This window comes from Vulpes vulpes, chromosome 12, assembly GCF_048418805.1.
Source record: "Vulpes vulpes isolate BD-2025 chromosome 12, VulVul3, whole genome shotgun sequence".
Classification (NCBI taxonomy): Eukaryota; Metazoa; Chordata; class Mammalia; order Carnivora; family Canidae; genus Vulpes; species Vulpes vulpes.
This window is the reverse complement of record NC_132791.1, coordinates 104,346,340-104,367,041: the sequence shown is the minus strand read 5'-3', so window position 1 is coordinate 104,367,041 and position 20,702 is coordinate 104,346,340. Positions and strand designations below refer to the sequence as shown.

Here is a 20,702-nt window from a genome sequence, read left to right as displayed (position 1 = left end):
ATTCGGGAACAGTCTTGCTCCAAATCCTGCCTCCTATTTTCATATTTCCTGTGGCGTTTTATAGAAATAGCAGAACAATTGCTCATCCACAGGGGGTAAAGAGAACAGGATTTTATATAATTAAATGTTAAAGTGACAAAGTTTTCAGCCTATGGGGGGAAGTAGCGGGAAGGGAGTGTGGGACGGGATGGTCCAGGGGTGAAGGAGAAGCCTGGGCTGTGCCTCAGTCATGCAGCATCCAGCTTTAATTCTCTCTCTCTCTCTCTCTCTCTTAATTGGTGACAAGGATGGTGGACATAATTTGTGCCTTTGGTTCTGCCCCTCCCTCCATTGAGTTGTCGCAGCAAGCTCCAAGTGGTGATGGGTCTGTGCCAGAGGCTGTTTGGCATCACCTGCTTCCAGAAGGACCTCTGGATTTTCGAAGTGTTGATAACGTCTTTCTATCTTTTTGCATTTGTGCAAGAGGAAAAAAAAAAAAAAAACGATAGTTCATCTCCCAAAAGAAACATTCTTAACGTGATAACAGAGAACAGAAACATCTGTCTGCAGCAAGCATGCTCAGAGTTTCCCCATAAACACAGGTTTCCATGAAAACCAAACAAAGGAACATAAGAGAAAGGCCAGACACATTCCACTTCGGTCCCAGATGTAAATGAGTCTGATGGCCTCGTTCCTTTTAAGGGCAGGAGACCAGAGGACGAGCCAGGTCCGAGGCTGCACCCAGCCTGCACCCAGGGCCAGCCTCACACGCGGCCTCCTCCCTGTACGCTCGGGCGCACGCACACACGCTCTCTAGCCATTTGTTCCTTTGATGTGTGCTAAGTGAAACATAATTACCCACTTTGTCACATCGCATGTGACTTTGACGGCCCAGTGTGTGGGCTTTTTTAAAAAATACATTAGGAGGTCCTCAAGGGGAAACAGTGTTCCCCTGGGGATTAGTTTCAGGACTTGTACGTAGTTTGAAGCTACAGAATCGCCAGAACCAGTCCTCCCAGTAAGGAGCCGCTGCTCTTCCCCACTGCCTGTCACCTACCAATATAGGAAGGACACAACGGGAAACAGAGTGAGGAGGGGCACGGACAGGCCACATCCATAAGGCCTTAATGAAGAAGAAGGGGAGCAGAGGAAAGGAGATGTGGGCAAAGTGCACTGTAAAGTGCCCCTTGTGCATGACAGATGGTTTTCGAAACCAAGGCTGGGGGTGTCTGCAAGGATCCTCTCATACACCTTGAGCATGCAAACGCAGTCAGTGCCTTTCCCAGATCCCTGAACTCAAAGTCTCATTTCTTTTGCTTGCACAGACTCTTCCTCCACGGACATGCAGGACTCACCTCTCCTACAGCAAGCAGCCTTCACCCCTCATGAGCAGCACCCTCGTCCCTGACCCCATACCCCTTCCTAGAGGACGGCTGCTGGCTACACCCCTGCAAGCACACACATGCATGCACATGCACATGCATGCAGACATCACACACACACACACACACACACACACACACACACATGCATTGAGCCTCTGGCCCTCAGCACCTTCACCTCTTTGTGGGCACACACCCTACCCCCCTGGAAGCAGAGCTTCCTATAGACATTCTGGACCTATAAATGCTGTCAGGCATCAGCCCGTGAGTTTCCTTAAACGCAAAACTTACTCATTACCGCAATTAATTGGCATTGCCACACTAATTGTAAGGCAGCCTGCCTGTAATAAAAGTGCAGAGGGAGAGGTCATGGGAGCTGAGCCACGGGCGGGGTTCACAGAGGAGGATACAGGAGAGCCACAGCATCTTCATTTTTTGGTAAAGCCAGAATGCATGATTTGATTCATACTAGGAATTTTCAGTGCTCTTTTATTAGTGCTAGATTGATTTTCCGTTCATGTTTTTTGACGTATTAAAGCATAATAATCTGAATAACTTTCATCCCGTATCAGCTGATTAGAAACATCACCACCCAACTGCTCACAAAGAAGCTTGAATGAGCCCCTCAGAAAACCCCTTTGGATGGGAACAGACACGTGCGAAATGTTCATCTCCAAAATGGAGTTGGCTTGAGGATTCGGTATGAATCGTAGATGTCTCTGGGTGGCCCCCCATTGGCCACGGGGTGGCAGGTCTCAGGGAGTTTTCAGAATGGTTCACTCACTCAGCCTCTCATTCTGGCCTCATTCCAGGCAAATACTTTGCAAAGCGGAGGGTGCAAATGAATCCCATTTCTAATCCTCCTGGCTGCGCGAACTTGTCTCCAACATGCAAGCTCTCCACGCCTCTGGTTCCTCATCTATAAAACGAGGACATTGATCGAGAGGACTCGTGTGGGCCTTTCCAGGTCTAAAGCAAATTGATCTAATGAAAGACAAACACCGTGCTAACGGTGGATTTATCTTTTGTGGGGAAGGTGCCATGTGTTCATCCCCAACCATAACACAAGGCGATATCTTTTCCCTGCTAGAGAAGAGACTAGACATGCTAAGAATTCAGAAGAGGAAGATCACCCCTCGAGGGGATCTGCAGAGGGGACTCTTTGGAAGAGGGAGGTGTCTGAGTTGTGTCCTGGGGGCGTGAGTGTTTCCTTGGCAGATTGAGTGGAAGCTGAGACACGCCTGGCGGTGGCAACGGTGCCCTCCTGAGAAGGACATGGTGCCTGCAACTACAAGGAGAAGGCCTCTCGGGGAGGAGGGTATTTCCGAGGCCACGTGCCACCAAGAGGCCAAAGAGCCTATAACCACGACCTCCTGAGGGAGCCCCACTGCGGGCACAGGCCTCTGGTCCTCCCCAGGGCCCTGCCGGGTGTGCCCGTGGCCACCTGTGAAACCTCCCCACGACGCCCCTGGGGGCGGGACCCCCATTCGCATTCCCCAACCTCGCTTCTTGTTCTGTGGACCATAAATGGCGCTTTCCCAGAAACTCAGGAGTGACACCCAGGAGATGCACGGCGGGCCTCTCACGTTTCTCAGACACCCTGGGCTGTCTTCCTTTTCTTCCTCTGCGGCACACTCTTCACCGGGCCCGCTTCTTCAGGACCGTCGGGCTCCTGTACCATCTGCTCCTGAGTTGTAGCCTCCGTTTGTTCTTCATACGTGATCTGTGTTACCCTGCCTGGCACCCCTCGTCCACCCCATGAGCCATGACACAGGGAGTGTTCCTCGAGGCAGGAAGAGCGAGTCTGGATCCTATCAAACTACAGTGAGGTAGAACAAGTCTTGAGTTTTGAGTTAGAATGTGGAATGTGAGACCTAGATCTTCCCCATTCTGCCAGGGGCACTCTGCGACCTCCAGCTACAAGCACCATCCTTTGTTTACCCACCTGTCAAATGGGCTCGATGGTTCTTCCAGACAAGGTATTTGGGAGAGAATCAAATTACAAGACAAATACGATTTATTTTGCCAGTAATTTAACTGTACAGGGAAAAAGGGTCTTTATCAGTTCAAAAACAGTTTTAAAAAGCCATTCCGTTTAAAATCACGGGTACAAAAAAAATTTAAAAAATAAAAAATACAGAATAACACCCAGTGCTCATCCCGTCAAGTGCCCACCTCAGTTATTCTGTATGTTGGCAAATTGAACACGAATAAAAAATAAATTTATTATTAAAAAATAATAATAATAAATACAAAATAAAAAATAAAATCACGGGTACATATCGGGGCACCTCGGTAGCTCAGTTGGTTAAGCATCTAATTCTTGATTTCAGTTCAGGTCATAATCTCGGTCTGTTTGATATTCTCTCTCTCTCCCTCTCTCTCTCTCTCTCCCCCTCTCCCACTGCTCTTCCACCCCCACGTGCTCTAAATAAAGAATAAATACCGAAAGAAATACATAAATAAATAAATACAAATTTTAAAGACATTATGCGCCCACACTGCACCGCCTCTCTCAAGCAGGGTCCTCTCCTTCACAGTCGGGGAAGCCTGGCCACTTTCTAACTGAAGTCCGGATACAGTGCTTCATCCTTTATTTCCCCCATGGGTTTTCTGCTGGATGTGGAATTTCCCTGGGACTTCTACTGAGCATTTGGCCGTGTTGCTGTCTCAAAGGGTGGCCGCGTCCCGTCCTCCAGGTGAGCGCACTTAGGTGATGGAGGGAATTTAAGTGTCCTGTCTGATGGCTTAAGGGCCAGTTTGCCTTCCTCCCCAGGAGTGGGTCGCACAGTGGCAGGACCTAAAGGGAGCGCTGTGCCCCTGCCCTGGACTGTCAGGCGGGCCCCGGCCAGCCCGCTCCTCCGAGGAGCAGGAGCATCTTCCTCCGGAAGGCGGCATCGCTGCAGGTGGCCCACAGCAGGGGCACCAGCCTGCCCGAGTCCTCCAGGTCAGCGCTTCTGCCTCCAGACAGGAAGTGTTTCTCCTGCCCACCTGCTGTTCCTTCCCTGAGAACAGTCTCTCACATCCTTTCTCTCCCTTAAGGCAGAGCTCCAGTGTCATTTTTGGAGCTTAGAAGTCACTTTGAACCTTTGAGTCCTAGGAAAGAAGCTTCTTCTGTGTCTGAAAAGATACAGGAAGGCAGAAAACGCCAAGAATGTGAGAGAAGGACAACATGTTTGTTCAAAATTGAGGATGTGGACAGTGCGGTCTTGGTTATTTGTAGGAATTTGTAGTGGGGTTAAGGTTTTAAGGACCTTTAAAAAAAAGCCTGTCAGGGGCTGGATTGTTCAGGTGAAGGCCTTTTGAAAGCACACCACTGCTGGCCTAAAATACATGTGTAAGTGTGAATGTTGGAGGAGGAAAGGGGGAGCCAGGAGCCCACTTGTGCAAATATAGGGACGTCAATGACTCAGTTTCCTTCTCCATGAAGAAGATAATGATGCCGAGCTGCTTTGCTGGCAGATCAGCTAATGGGTGGGTGTTGTGTTAATTAACAGCATAAAGAGTTGCAAAAGCATGAAGACTTTGGAGGCATCCTGGGGTGGGATGATTCTGGGTGCACTCAGCAGCCTGCGTTTGCCAGTGTTTATAACGGTGAGGGAGTCGAAGAAAAGCAGCAGCACAAAGCCGAAGGCACGTGTGCACAGAGCGGCTCGGGGCTGAGTACAGGAGTCCGAGGAACGCTCGTCAGGTTGGCACGTCTCCCGCGATGTAACGGGAGTGTAGTATTTTGGATGCTTTTGGTGGCAAGTAACCGAACCCTTACTAATGGAGGCTTAGAAAAGTAGGACGTTCAAGGGGCCTGGAGGCACAGCGTCCAGAAGCTCTGCAGCAGCCTCTGGGACCCAGAACCTTCATCACGCCTGAGATGCTGGATCTTTGACCCCCTGGCTGCGGTCAAAGACAGGTTCGGTGGGGCTCTGAAAGGATGCCCCCCTTCTTCTCGGCTTGGGAGGGGTCCGAGCCCAGCTCCCGCGTGGTGTGGGCATTGAGGCTGCAGGTTGAGGGATGGGAACGTGAATATCTAGCCTTTTTAGCCTCAGTCGTGGGAGGCAGACCCTGCCAGGAGAAGAGAAAGGAGGGGAGCATAACAGGGTTTTCCACAGACGTGGGCACCTAGCATCTCTGTAGACAGCGGCTCATGGATAAAAATCTGGGATTTGGTGGGGACTCCTCACTCTGCAAACACCTGAGACGAGTGTGCAGCTTCTCTCCACCTGCCAGCCGCATGTTTGCCTGGTTAGAGTCTCCGCGGTCCCTGCCCAGGTGTGCATGTGCAGGCTGTGGTGCTCCCCGCCCAGGTGTGCATAGGGCCCTCCCCTGTAGCCTGGCATGCACCCGTGCGGGCAACCTGCTCGGCGGAACCAGACCCGGTGCGGTGTGCACATGGCAGCCCTGCAGAGCGTTGCTGAGCAAATGGGGGCCGATCCGCGGGAAAGCCAGGCAGGGGGTCTAGCGGGAAATTAGTCAGATGTCCGGCCACCCTGCCTCACCCACAGGCTTCCATCTGCTTGCACCCTTCTCTTCCAAAACCAAGTACCAGTCATGTCTATTCAGTAAACCGACTGGCCACTGTCCCTCTTGTCTCCTCAGACTGCAAACCAGCCACAGCAGCGGCAAAGGCTTCTTCCCTATCAGACCAGAGCGGCCTGTGAAAGTTGTTCTTTCTCCTCCCTCTTTCCTGATGAATTTTTCATCATTAAAGGGAAAATGTCATTTTGGTGACAGATATTAGTATGATTGGTGTCAGGAATGAATCTTCCTTTCTCTGTCAGCCTTGCTTCACACAATCCTAAGACAATGTTCTGTTAAAAGGCCACTTCCATTTCCAACTCAGGCAGCGTGCGAGAAGGGCAGGCCTGGGCTGTGATGGATGGGTGTAGTCAAGGCTGGAGCCTTGCCAGGGAGCGCAGCTGGAGCCTGACCCTTCCACCACCAGGCGAGCCGGAGGAGGTTTCTGGGAAACCCACGTCTTATTTCTGGCTGGATTCTGTTGGGAGCGTAGTCTTAAGAAGGGGAAACCTGCAGCTCTAGTTGGTGACAAGGCTTTAAGGGAGAGAAGATTTGCCATCACCAGTGGCATATAGAGTGATATAGATCCAAACACTTACATTGGAGAGCTGACCTAGAAATGGAGATTTTTTGTTTTCTTTCCATGGAAATGTAGGCCAGCCTCTCTGGATGCTTTTCTAGGGTTCAGATCTGAGCCTTGCATGAGTTGAAGGTAATAATAAATTGTTCCCCTCCACCGCACGCTCATCTGATACTCTGCATAAAATAACCTTTCGGAACTCATTGAAAGCTCAATTTCCTCATGTGTGAAATAAAGATAATAGTATCTGGTCTATCTCTTTCAATTACCGAGAGGCCAGTTCAATCCAATGAACTCATACTCTGGGGCCACATACCTTGCTGAGCCTTGGGGTGGTACAAAATGGACAAGAAATGGCACCTGCCTTCAGGGAGCTTAGGTGAGTTCAGGCAAGTGTATGACCAACTATAATACAAAAAAAATGTATGTTATTTGTTATATGTCCCCTCTTTAGGATATATATCTTAAAAAAGGGTTTGATTTTTAACCAAAGAGGGAGAAGGGCAAGGGGTACACCAGTAAAAGCAATTTTTCATGAAGGAAATGGAATTTCAACTGGTCCCTGAAGTCTGAGTGGGATTTAGAAAACTCTGGACAGAAAGGAAGAGGATTCTTGCAGAGCCAAATAGGAAACTGAGTAGAGAATCTGGGGAGTCACCAGATGATGGATGAGGGTACAGATGAGCCCAGAACAGAGACTAAGCCTAGAAAGTTGGCTTGGGATACTTCTAAGGGCCTTGACTGCCAAACTTGGGAACCTGCACTATATATCACAGGCAGGGAAACACCACAATTTTCTGAGCAGGTAACAAACATTACTGAGCTATGCCTTAGAAGGATAGAGCTGGCTTCTGTGCACAAAATTGTTTATATCAGCAGCTATCTACTTTTCCAGACCCAAATATTATTTTTAAAATATTTTGTCACCTCCTTAATATGATACAAGATTAAGCTCTTAGATAAAACAAGCTACCCATACACCTACTTAAAAAATGTCCTAAACGGATCCACGAGAGAAATAAATAACAAGTGATTGATAATCAAAGAAGTGTAAAATACGTCTTTAGCAATACCATACGACGTGATGAAGCGTAGACTCCCGTTTCCCTATATAGACTCTCCACAAATGTGATGGCTACAACACAGAAAAAGGGGTGTACAACTGGTGACTCAAATACCACCAAAAGCGATGCTGCTGGTCATGAGATTTTTCAAACTGATGATTGTTCAAGCCGATGAACGAGTCAAAGCACACTCTTCCCTGAGCTTACAGGTAGTTTCATTCCTGGAGGATTAGGGAGCATTAAAACTTTGCAAAAATGTTCTGTTTATATAGCAAATAGAGTACATCCTGGGCTTAGATTTAAAAGGAAGAAAGAAAAAAAGAAAGAAAGAAAGAAAGAAAGAAAGAAAGAAAGAAAGAAAGAAAGAAAGAAAGAAAGAAAGAAAGAAAGATTGGTTTCACTCCCCTCAGTGCCTGGCGTGCACTCGACGTCTGTGACTGAATCTCCCGCACATCGCTGAGTGTCCAGCCTCCTTGCCCCCATGCACTAAGGGGCACGACTGTCTCCACAGTTATGGTACAACCCATCTCCCCTCCACCCCAAGCCTTACCACCCCCAGGAGTCTACTCTGTCCCTGTAAGAAAGCATCCATTTAAGTAGAAGCAGGGTTAAGGGCAGAAAGATGAGTTAAGATTTAATTAAAATAGTAGAGAAGAGAAACAAGGGCAACCTCCATGGTAGTTGAATCCAGAAAGGAGGAAAAAATGCAGGCGACATGCACACAGGTGCGATAAGAGATGTAAATGTCCACGGTAAAGTTTAAAGCGCTATGCAAATATTGTTGCTGATAGAGCTAAATGTCATTATATTCACTTCACAGAAAGGAAATCCAAGGCACGAAAATGGTGCAGTGACTTTTCCAAAGACATAGAACAGGTCAGGAATTGCATTAGACACCGAATGCCTCAGACCTACATTTTCAGTATAATTACTAATGCAAAGGAGCTCCTGCTCAGCCTGGAGAATTATAAGCAGAGAACTGGAGCAGAGCAAATACAGAGATGGAAACAACTTGTGGAAATAGTCGACTTCCAAGTGCTCTATTTAGCACCTCGTTATTTTATGGAATACCTGGAAAACTAGGATTCCAAACAAGACTCCTACCATCCAACCACTTCCATGTTTGCTTATGCCTCTAAATATTCATCAGTAACAGTTAGGACAAAGGAAAGAGATAATTACAAGGAGAATTTTTTCAAGATATTAAAGGTTAACAGGATTCTTGGCATTTGTGTCCTGTCAGTTTCCATGCAATTATGCTCAATTCCCAGAATTCAGAGTAGTCACTTGTGCCTGTTAATGCTTAAAGATGGTATCTTTGGAAAATAATTTAGAAGATCGTTTCTCAAATTTTTCAGGTTCAAACCAAGCTCTCTGGCTAATAGTCTGATTATTATTAATGTTATTCTTGCATGGAGTGTGCTAGGAGGTCGTAAGTTGGATGTAAGGATTAGAATGGATTTCTTTATGAGTGTGGTGAGCTAGCTTTCCCAAGAGCATAATAAGTGGACTGAAAATATTTATAAAAACTGACTTACAAGCTTCTCTTATTTTGGTCTGATAAATAACAAGAACATGGAAAGGGCACCTCAGTTCCTTGGAACTCTACTGCCCCTTGGAAGAAAGAAAGGGGTCTGGTAGAGATGTCTATGTAGGGAATGGGATGACCTCAAGGAAAAATATTAAGACTTTAGAGTCTAGATGATTTTACATGTTTATTCCTTCAATCATCCGTCTTGCATTGAATTATTATTGCACATATTTTACCTCGTTCTGTGCTGAGACAGAGTGATTATGAATAGTACATTTTCTGTTCTTGTAATGTTGCACTTTTCCTTTGTAATATGTATTCCACTTGTGATTCATTGATTATCTGTACGATTATTTCTAATGTTTGTCTCTGCAGCAGATGGTAGCCTTGGGGGCCGGACCAAGAGCATGCCGGTCTCTGTTGTACCATCCCACCTACCCTAGCCCGGACTCACGGCATACATGTGAGAAGGCTGCTTTTGCCCTAGCTGGGCAATCAGAAACAATCTTTCCAACTTATTGGAACCTTGATTTGGGGGGAGATTTTCTAGAGCCCTTCTCTTGAGCTTCCCATATTGCTGGGGCACCAGGCCCCGTGCATGTTTTTCAGCTGCGTCTTCAGGAAATGAAAATGACTAACAGAACTTCCCAAATGAAGTTCTGTCCATATATAGTGAAGCAAACCATGGGGAGCATAAGCTGAGCATGCAGCCCTGTGTGTTATCTACTGTTTTGGACCATGACTGTCACAGTGATCTTCTACTGCAGCGAGAAATGAAGAGTTATATGGAAAATTGATTGCTCCTCGTCATATCCGGGAAGGTAGGGTGCTGTAGGGAAGCAATGAGGTGGGAAAAAAAAAAAAAGACCATGGACCAAGAGTTTAAGGACACATACTGTCACCCAGTGCTAGTTGTGAGAAGTTGAGCCTTTAGAAGGATTGAGTCAAGGATACTGAGGAAACTGGCCAAGGTGCATCAGGAAATAACACTCAAGGAAACAGTGAGCGCAGGGTAGGGCAGGTGTCCCAAGACATTGCTAAGAATAGAAGTCAGGAGTCAGACGTGGAGGAAATAGCCACCGGAGAGGAGGATAAGAATAGAAGGCAGTCCCACTAACTCTGCCCAAAGAAGGCTATTCCCCTGCTCAGGGTTCATTTCGTGCACAAACGACACACACATTTTCTTGCAGAATTTCAAAAATGCTTTTACCGAACATACATGAATATACCAGAATGGGTGTGCTGTAAGATGTGCGTGGGGAAAGGACAAGCACAATTCCGTTAGCTCTACCAATGCGCATGATAGAATTATTGAGTAGATGGGAACATGACATTAGAAAGGTCACACCAGGTCACATCAATTCCAATGGCCTAGTTACCTGTTTTGGACAGTGGCAGTTTTACGTGGGAATCCTACTTCAAAGGTTAGAGATATACATCAGACACCCCTAACCTAATAAACCAGTATAGGTCTGTCACCCATTAATTTATTCTAGCCTTCCCTTATCCTATTTAGATCCTATTTCTGTCCGTATAACCTTTTATACAGACATGCTTGTCTTTATCCTTAAACTACCATCTTTCAATTTCTTGAAGTGCTTTTTTTTTCTTTTAAATTTCCAGCTCTAGTGTGGTCATTAAGTCATGTCCACCCTATCCTTATACTTCATGAATACCAAATGCCTTCATCTTCCTACTGTTTCTTTAGTGGAAGTCCCTGCCAGGAAATCTTTTTAATTTTTGTAATTTTCCCAGCTGTCCTAGTCACTTAAATTCACCAAATCCTTATCAGAAACCTATTAGGTGCCAGGGGTTGTGTAAGGTTTCAGGAATATAACGGAGGAAAAGACAAAGTTTAAATGATTACAGGTATCGCAAATGCTGCCGGTACTGATGCAACAAGCATTTACCCTCATCAAATGGAACAGTTAAAATCAAGTCTTCAGGAGGAAGCTAGAACTTACAAGGATGACTAGAAACAGCCAGAAAAATGCAGGGGCAGCGTCCCAGGCAGGAACACATCTTGTACAAAGTCCCAGAGTTGAGAAAGAAGAACCTGTGAGAGATTAAAATAAGAATAAATTAAGATAAAGACAAATGTATCTCTCTAAAGGAAGATGTTACAGGAGAAAAAGGTAAAAATAGAAGCCACATCATGAGGCTTTCAGAAACGACGTCAAAGATGTAAGGCTTTAGGGTGCCCGCGTGGCTCAGTCGGTTAAGCTTCTGGCTCTTGACTTTGGCTGAGGTCGTGATCTCAGGGTCGCAGGATTGACCCCCGTGTTGGTCTCCGAGTTGAGTGCAAAGTCTGCTTGTCCCTCTCCCTCTGGTCCTCACCCCTGCTCATGCTCTCTCTCTCTCTTCTCTCTCAAATAAATAAGTAAATAAATAAATCTAAAAAAAAATAGATGTGAGACTCTTCAAATTGCTGCGTGGAGTCGCTAAACACTGAATTGGCAGAGTGATATGGTCAGATTTTCAGGAAAACTTTATTTCAGATTTTTAGCTCGAAAGAGATCTGACAAGAGCAGCTGAAAGAAACCCATGCAAGAGAGAATCTCACTCTTCCAGAGACGACGATAAGGAGGGACGATGGCTTAGGCCAGGGCTGGGCAGCTGAGGTTGAGCAAGGCGGCCAGACATGAAAGATATTTCCATGAAGAAGCCACAAGAGGGAGAAGGACTGATTGGATTATGTGGGAGTCGGCAGCGGTGAGCGAGAAGAGATTGAAAATGACTGAGATTTCTGACTTCAGAACCTGGGCGTGTGAGGTTCCTGTGTTATTTGTAGCTACAGTAATAACTGTTAAAGTAATATTTGAAGAATTTATACACAGTAATTTTGAGCCAAGGTAACATCTCTTTATTTGTTTCTATTTCCCCCAATATGCTTCTATGCTTCTAATAGCTTTCATAAAATGTGTGGCTCAACATTTCTCTTTTTGGCAAAATATCCTGATGTCTGCAAACGATAATCCATAGTATCATACTCCAAAATGTGTTGTAAGGATCATCGCTTGGGAGCCACTGGCCACGACTATTTCCAATGTGTCTTTCCTGGGTTTTAGAAGGATAATCAACCACTAGCCACCATTTGTGGTGTCTGTCCTGCATGCCAGGTTTTTCACTGGGTACTTCACAAATACTATTTCATTTAACCTTCACAGCAAGTATATGAGGTAGGTGATATTCATATTGAATAGAGGAGAAAATTGAGGTTCTGAGGTAAGGAAATCCTTCAAGGTAAACCCAGTGATTTGAAGAGCTCAGCCCTCAAGCCAAAGCCATTTACCTCGAAGTCTACATTTAGTTCATCCTGATGGCTGTTCCTAAGTCCACTCCCCAGAGTCCAGGGTCTTAGAAGCCCATTTTATTTATTTATTTACCTATGTTGTTTACTTACTTATTTATTTTTAGAGGGTAGGGTGGAGGGGCAAAGGGAGAAGGAGAGAGGGAATCCTAAGCAGGCTCCAAGCCCAAGTCGGAGCCCGACGTGAGGCTCCATCTCACAACCCTGTTCATGACCTGAGCTGAAATCAAGAGTTGGTCGCTTGCCTGACTGAGCCACCCAGTCACCACTTCTAGGTGGCCATTAGAAGCACACTTTAGATGTTTTCTTCTAAAACATGTTGCATCGCATTTGCCCACTTCTCTGCACACTCACACAACTTTGTGGGCTGTATGCAGTTCATCCATGTCGACTGCAGATTTAATCATTCAAGGAAACTCAATATCTTCTGCAAAGTCAGTCGAGTTCTCTATGAATTCCCTTTGACAGATCATTGATAAAAATATTACATTTGGTTGGTACCAGCAACTACTCCTTGGGGAATCTAGCATTAATACCTCTCCATACAGAAACATGTCAATCTACCCTTGATTTGTGCCTTAGCTTTAAGCTAATTCTCTACCTTTGAAAAAGAAGATAGTCTCCTCATTACCCACTTTGTTTTTAAGGCATCTTTGATCTTGACACCTTGTCAAAACTGTTGTGAAAACTTAGGTAAATTATTTTCACGTGTTATCTCTTATTCACACGTACACTCAAAACATTTGCCCGTTCTTCCCCCCACCCCAGGTTCAAAGCTACCTGGGCACCAATTAAGTCCACTCCTCCAAGCCACTCACAAGTTGCTCTTTTTCACTACCTGCAGCACCACTTGGAGCATTTTGGGCAAACCAGAGGAAGAAGGTGTTCAGAAGGTTTAGGGAACCATTTCTTCCCAGGAGGGAAAACCCACGTCAACTCTCAGGTTAGAAGGAATGAGATGATCTTTTTTTGTTTGTTTGTTTAAGATTTTATTTATTTATTCATGAGAGATGCAGAGTCACAGGCAGAGGGAGAAGCAGGTTCCCCATGGGGAGCCCAATGCAGGACTTGATCCCAGGGCCCCAGGATCACTCCCCAAGCCAAAGGCAGATGCTCAACCCCTGAGTCACCCAGGCATCCCGAAATGAGATGTTCTAAGATGTTCTAACTGCAACATTCATTGCTTCACTGTGAAAGTCCTCAAACTCCTATGGTCATGCATAAAGATGGGCAGCATAAAGGTAAAAGTCAAGATGATGCAGAAACCCTCAGAAATGTGTTCAACTATGTCTTGAATTTCTAAGACAGAGTAAAATGAGGAATAAAGGTGCTTTGAACGTGGAGGATTTTTTTAAACTGAAGACACTATGCGGATGGTGTGGTGTTGTTAGACAAACCCAACAGCGACTGAGGTAAAGAAGGAAAAGGAAGTGGGATGGTTTGTGTATGAGTGTAGTTAGGCACACAAAGAAGCTAGACTTCTGTAGGCAGTGCAAATGCAAGCCTTCCTCATGCAAATAGTTCAGAATGCATTTAGTCCTCTTAAGAATGTGTGGGATGACTTCCAATCTGCCCACCTTTTCCTCATCCATGTCCCTATATTTGCCTTCCCGTGGCCTCTCCGGCTTCATTCCTCTCCATCGCACCCCGTCTCCAGCCTCACAAGGAAAACAGTGAACCCTTCACAAATTGAACTCAAGGGTCTATTCCTTTAGAGACCGTAGGGTGAATTATCCATCACGTCCCACTTCTTGAGGAAAGTTAACTCAGCTTGAACACTAACCCATTTGATTAGGTGTTTATTTTCAATCCGCATGTTGTGCTGGTAAATGGACTTGCTGAAGCCAGTGAGGGAGTGAGTGTGTGTGTGACGGAGAAATGTTGTAAATGTGTTACAATCAAAGCAAAATAATATCCCAGAAGTTCAGCCAGGACCACATTTATAATAAAAAATATTGATTGATCTCAGGGATAGCAAAGATCAGTTCTACCCAATTACACTCTCACTGCCCCTTCTAAAGCAGTGTGACTCAAGGATTATTTCACAGCTCTTTGTCTTTTATATATAACTGTTGTTACACAATGGTCTTTGTGACACATAAAATATGTATATCATTTATATATGGATATCTGTATATGGGTGTGTATAGAATTTGCTAAGTATCCTAAATGGTTATTCTAAGAAACTCAGGAGAGAGTGAGACAAAAACACAGAGGAATGAGTCTCAGACATGAAGTCCAAGAGAAAAAAAATGCTGATGGTAAGGAGAGAAAGCCAGAGAGGGGAATTAAAAATAAAAAAAAAAAAGAGGGAAAGCGATAAAGGGGAGACATAATAAGCGCTTAGGGCAGAGATGGGGAAAAATAGCCCCTCCCCAAAAGTCAAAAGATACATGGTATAAAGCTTCCCAGTTGTGTTGACCTCCAAGACCCTTCCAACCATGATATTCTAATAGTCTAGTCTTAAAAGGATGGCTTAAATATTCTCTTTTATGGCTGGATGCCTGGCATAGACTATGATCTAGACAGCCATGTCCCAGCTAGGCTTTAGGGGAAGATTCCCAAATGGGCAATTAATTTAGATTTAATAGGACAGTTACTGTAAGTTTAAATAAATGCCAGTTAAATATTAACAGCGTATTTATTGAAGATTAACATTGCTGGTTGCATTGTGGGATTTTCTTTTCCTTAAAGAAACCCTTTATCGGAAGACTTTTAATCATCTTGGCTCTGCCATCAGCGTGACTTAGACGCAGGGCAGCTCTTTTATTACTTTGTTCAACAGCGTTCTGAATTGTGAAGTGCATACCGTGGTGCCGCAGAGAGTGGAAGGACATGAGGAAGAGGGTTTTTTCTCTACAGGAAGGATTGAGAAGTGAATATGAAGGATAAAGTGCTTTTTGAAGAGAGTGTCAAGAAGCATTAAAACTATAGGCTATGAGAGTTGGAAGGGCCCTTGGAAGTCACCTAAACCAAACTCTTCCTTTGGAAGGAAAGTGGAAGTGACTTGAGCACCCTCATGCAGCCAGCAGGTGGCAGGTGATACCGTGGACCCCCGCCCCACCCGGAGCCTCAGTCTTACACTAGGGGTTGACTTTTGAAAGGGCATCCGCCCCTTTAGAGGTATTAGAAGGCATTAGATCTTCTCAAAGACCCATACATGAAGAAGCTGCTGGTGCTTTTGACAATTAAAAATTCAGAAAAAAACTAAAAAAACTCAAAAAAGCACCTTATCTGAGGTGACCGAAGGATGGCTTGAGTTGAGACTAGAACCCAGATCTTTTGGTTTAGAAAATCATATTTACAAAGTGTCACCTTCAGCAAAAAGTACAACTGAACCTGTGTGTTTTCGACCAATTGTTTGTTTCTTCTGTTGCTGCCCTTGGCTTGCGAGCAAGGAGTAAGACCACGAAAGAAAATGCAGAGGAGAGATTAAAGAGAGAAATAAGTAAAAGGCAATTGTTTGGAGAGAAAGCAATGCAGGGGTCGAGGCAAGCCGCGTTCCTCTGACAGTAAGGTTGGGGTGGAAGGCCCCAAGCTGGGGGCTGGTGAGCTTGTCATTCAGAGGGCTCCTCTCTATGAGAAACCACAACCTGACTCTGGCGGGGTTGCATCCTGTGTACATCAGAACCGGCGTCCGTCTGTGCACGTGGACGATGTCTGCGTGGACCCCTCGCTCCCTTCTACAGAGGGAAGGAGGCCAGGCCTGAAGCACTGTGGTGGGGTGTTCAACAGTAGAAATCAGGAAAGATGAGGCCAGCACAGGATATTATCATCACATGATGAGTCTAAGATCTAGACCTGAGAAGGCTTTGGATTCAGCCGTCAGGCTCGTAGGAATTCAATGAAGGCCATGAAGTTTCCTGGAAGGAGTGAAAGGAGTTGAAGGAAGTCAGAGGCGATCGCTCACTTAATGATGGGACAGAGGGCTCTCGTCTTTTGTTCAGGTTCTTTCGTTACGTTTCAGTTACATGTGGGAGCACGACGAATAAAAGTTCCCAGGCTGCCCCATGAAGAGAAAGCCCTACCCTTTTTCTCAAGCACAGGCTGTTTCCCACAGGCCTGTATCCTGTGTGCTTTTGCAGAACACTGAGGCCAACACGCTCCGGGGGGACCTGGGGGGCCACCCTCTTCCTGGTCCCATTTGAAGGCCAAGCTACTTCCCTGTTATAAGCACATCTCAGCACTTGCGTGTCTGCTGTCTCCGTAATGGAGATGGATCTCAGGATCTGGATGCTGGTGGTGTTCGCAGGTCTGTGCTCAGTGGGCTGCCCCTGGGTTGTCTGCATGAAGACCAGGCCCAGGGTCCTTCTGTCCCGGCCGGTCCCACGTAGAAGCACAGGGGTGCCCGCCACGGGACCCCCTGCAGCATGTGCCATAAGCCTTTGCCTGACTCTTTACATCTATTGTCTTGTTTCTTCATCAACCGCTGCTTGTGGTGGGCACCACTGTTGCTGTTATTTTACAGGTGAGGTCATTTCCCCAAAGTCAAGGTCACACAGCTGGTGATGAAGAGGATGAGTGTCTGACTTCTGGTCTGTCTGATTCCTGAGCCCATGGTTCTTCTTCATTGATAACTTTGTACTGAAAAAAAAAAATCAGTAAGTGAATGAAGCTTGGGAAATCAAGATCAGTGCCTGGAGATCTGGACAAGCTAAGAGGTCAAAGGGATTCCCAGGGGGAGGTATCTTCCAGCTTGCTTTCCTTACCACAGAGAATGTTCTCAAGGGCTTACGGGGAGCGTGGGGTGGAGTTCGTTATAACTTCAGACTTGTGAATATAAATCCGGGTAAGAGCACTGCCAGACCTGGTCGCCTAGACTGTAAGCAAATCAAAGGCAGGGGCTATGCCTTTCGTGTGCGTATCCGTAACTCCAAAGAGAGTCCTGCTCCCTGGGAGCAAGTCTATCCATCGCTGTTTACTGAATACACTGAAACCCGTGGAATAATGGGATTCCCAGAGGTCCTCGGAGCGGGGATGGCATCCCTTCTTCGCTAGTTCTCTCTCTTGCCCACAGAAGTAGCAGCCAAAGGAATTATTTTACTAGTCAGCGCTGACGCAGTGTCCTTACCTGATGCATATGGCAGAGAGGAGCCGGGCGTCCTGAGTCCTGGTTCTGGGTTACCAGTTATCCCCGTTCTGTCCCCAGGGTAATGACTTCTCCTTCCTGGGTTCGATCCTCCACTTCTGAAATAAGTGATTCATACGAAATATCTTCCAAGGGCCCCTCTGACCATATCACTGTGTGGTTCTGTGAATCCAGGGTCTCATTAGGATCCAAATCCTATCTGCCCCCAAAGAATTTTGCTCTTGGCTTGGTGAGCATCTGGCTTTTGCGTTCATGGCTCTTTGATTTTAATCGCTCATTGTGCTCTTCATCACTTTTCTGTCTACCTCCCGATTATTCTTCCGACCATCCCTCCCCTTCATGTACCTCTTAGAAAGTTGCACGGCTTTCCAAGTCTGTAGATAGCCTGACCTTTGCCACTTCTTACTGCACTCCTTTTCCATTCTCTCTATTCGTGACCCTTTTTTTCTCCTCGGGGCCTTCACCCCCTTCTTAAAGTTGCTCTTTTGCTCCATCTGTTGAAATCCTAACATGCCGGACTCTAGCCCAGATGAACAATGTCTGTATTTTGATCTTGAATTCGTATCGGTGGGAAAGAATAGCGAGTATTTTTGCTGCGTCCAGCCCATCCCTGCTGCCCTGGAGGCGGCTCTTTATCCAGACCCGCTCTGCCCTTCCTGATGGGACCTTTCGGGGTCTACTCCAGGCCGCACCGCTCCCACTGCCCTGCATTTCTCATCTCGCTGCCTGCGCTCCTGTTTGGAATCTCCACCAGGAGAGGGGGGCCTTTAGCCTTTTTAGAGAAGGAGAAGCAGAACTGGCATTTCTTAAGCTAGTGCTCTTCTTTTGGTCTTTTGTGTGCGTGGAATATTCATGGCTCTTCAGCTAACCCCGGCTGGCTGTAGGTAACACAGAGTAAAACAAAAACAACAGCTGATTTTCCCTTTCACTGGGAATTTCTCTCCTGTTCCAACCCTGCTCTGGTGTTGGATGCTACTGCTGCCAGGAGTCGCTCTGTACTCCTGTCTCCTCACCTGCCTGCCAGCTCCCCAGGGTCTGCAGGCAAAGCTCCCCCCACCCCACCCCGCCCCTCCTTTGCGGTCACAGGATCAGTAAAGGGAGTATGATTGCTTTCTTTTGCTCGGTGGTGTGTGTGTGTGTGTGTGTGTGTGTGTGTGTGTGTGTCTGTGAGCTTGAAAGGCATTGTCCTATAGATATTTTTATAACCTGAAGCAATTACAGCTGTCAGCACAGAGACAAGATGTGACAAGTTGATTTATGTGTACAGTATACGTGTATGCGGGAGGAGGGGGAGGAAGGAGAGGGAGATGGGGGGGGGGGAGGTGGAGGTGGGCGCTTGTTAGGATGCTGCTTTCCAGGAGGCAGAAAGGAAGTTGTTTCTATAAAGAACACAAATAATGAAATTGCTCTGACTGTCATCCCTTTTTCATTAACTCGGATATGCTGGGAAAAATAAAATAAATCCAGCAGTTTTTATGAAGCACGAGATGGGATATAAGATAAGCCACTAAGTGTTGGTTATATTTAGGGATTAGGGGATGGGCAGGGAGTTGACATATGACTTGGAGCTTCATCTATTCAAACAACTTCATTAATGAGTTCGAATGAAATGGATTTTGCCTTGTTAATTGTGCAGGCGTCTCTGGTCCTTCACGGCTTCCTAAACTTCTAGTTTTGGATAAAGTTTGGGTCCCTGGGCCCAGAGAGCAGGTAGGAGGTTGCAGGTGGTTTTGCTCCCTGCACCCTGAGCCTTACCTGAGCTGGGTCTCCTGCCAGATGCTGCAGCTCAGCACCCTCCCTTCAGGGCTGGAGACTAAGATGGTTTGACTGTCTCAGATCAATGGCATGCAGACTGGTATAAACCGAACATCTGAAAGAGCCCCTATGAAGAATTATTTTCCTGCCCAGTCATAATAATGAAGTGGCGGCAGGCAAAATGTATTAATAAAGCATCTTCCACCTTAAATGGATTTCTAAGTATTTTCCTGTAGAGTTAATCATGTATGTAGGTCCCTCGGGAAGGCCGGTTGTTGTCATTATCCACATTCCCAGATGCAAAAACTAATGCTCATTTGTACCTACCTGGGAATTAGATGCAAGAGCCGGGACTAGAATTTATTATGAAAGGAATCATCCCTGCCATTCCCAGGCCTGTAGGGAAATGACTCCAAAACCCAGAATGAATCCCTCTTCCTGCTCCACCACTGTAATTACTTCCAGCTGAGGTGGTGAGGATGTGTGTACACAGAGGGATGGGGGGCACGAGGGGCAGGTACAGTGGATAGATGATTAGAGGTAACTCCTTGGCTTTAGGGGAAGCAGAACCCCCAATTAAGTAGATTATGAGTCAACAAACACAATCTCACTCTTTACTTACTAGTTCCAGAGTTTCCCATTGTAAAATGGACATAGGATAGGGTCTTGCAAGAATGGACTGATGCAAAAATAGGTTTTTCTTTTCTTTATTTTTTTCTTTCAAAAATATAAATAATACTCTCCTGCTTTCCACAGATGCCCCTGTGTTGTTGTTGTTTTGCTTTTCTTGTTGTCGCTGTTTCCTGATAGAAAAGTCACGTGCTGCAGCCGTAAAACGACAATTGATTTTTTTGGTGCTATATATCAAATGGTCCCCACTGGCTAAAAGTAGCAGATGGGTTTCCCTGAGAAGTTAATCTCAGGAGAAATCACCAGAGATGAGGAAAAAAAGTGGCCTTAATGATGGATTAATTGAGATCTTCAGTGTAAAGTTGCTCAACTTTTCTGGCTGACCACTTTCTGGCCAACTATTAAAAGAGAAAAGCACATTTGCTCAGTCTGTCTTTGTTAGCCTGGAGTATGGCTCCCACATCTGCAAACCCTGCCCCTGTCCCTACCTATCTAGAGTAGGGAGTATGAGGGGTAAGATGCTTGTTTCATCTCTAACACGTGTGTTACCTACTTGTAAGTGGTGGTTACGACCTGCAAGGTGTGAGGATTTTCTGGCACCAGGGCTCTAATAGTTAAAAACAATTCAGTCTTTTTTGGTGTTGACCAGATGGCTTTTGGGAAGAAGTCTTTCTGTTACTTGACAGCTGTTGAATAAAACCAGCTTCCTGGTTGGATCTGATAGAAAGTCAACAGGGGAGACCTAAAGTCACTGTTGGTGATTATGGTAAAGTCTCCCCAGGGAGAATCTGGGTCAGTGGAAGGGGCTCAGATCTGGAAGTCCCTAGGGAGAGAGTATGCTAGTGTGGGCCCTGGCACTGCGGTGTGGGC

At 46.0% G+C, this 20,702-nt stretch overlaps 1 protein-coding gene and 1 long non-coding RNA gene across 9 annotated transcripts in view; one reads left to right on the top strand and one right to left on the bottom strand.

The window, feature by feature from the left end:
* NTM (neurotrimin) overlaps positions 1-20,702 on the top strand; it is a 930,011-nt gene that overhangs the window by 510,027 nt on the left and 399,282 nt on the right. The gene's annotated exons all lie outside the window — the stretch shown is intronic.
* On the bottom strand, positions 13,323-18,858 carry LOC140594668 (uncharacterized). The gene is made up of 2 exons (XR_011995748.1): positions 17,430-18,858; positions 13,323-16,942 (listed from the first exon to the last, which is right to left on the bottom strand). It is a non-coding gene; the product is annotated as an uncharacterized lncRNA (long non-coding RNA).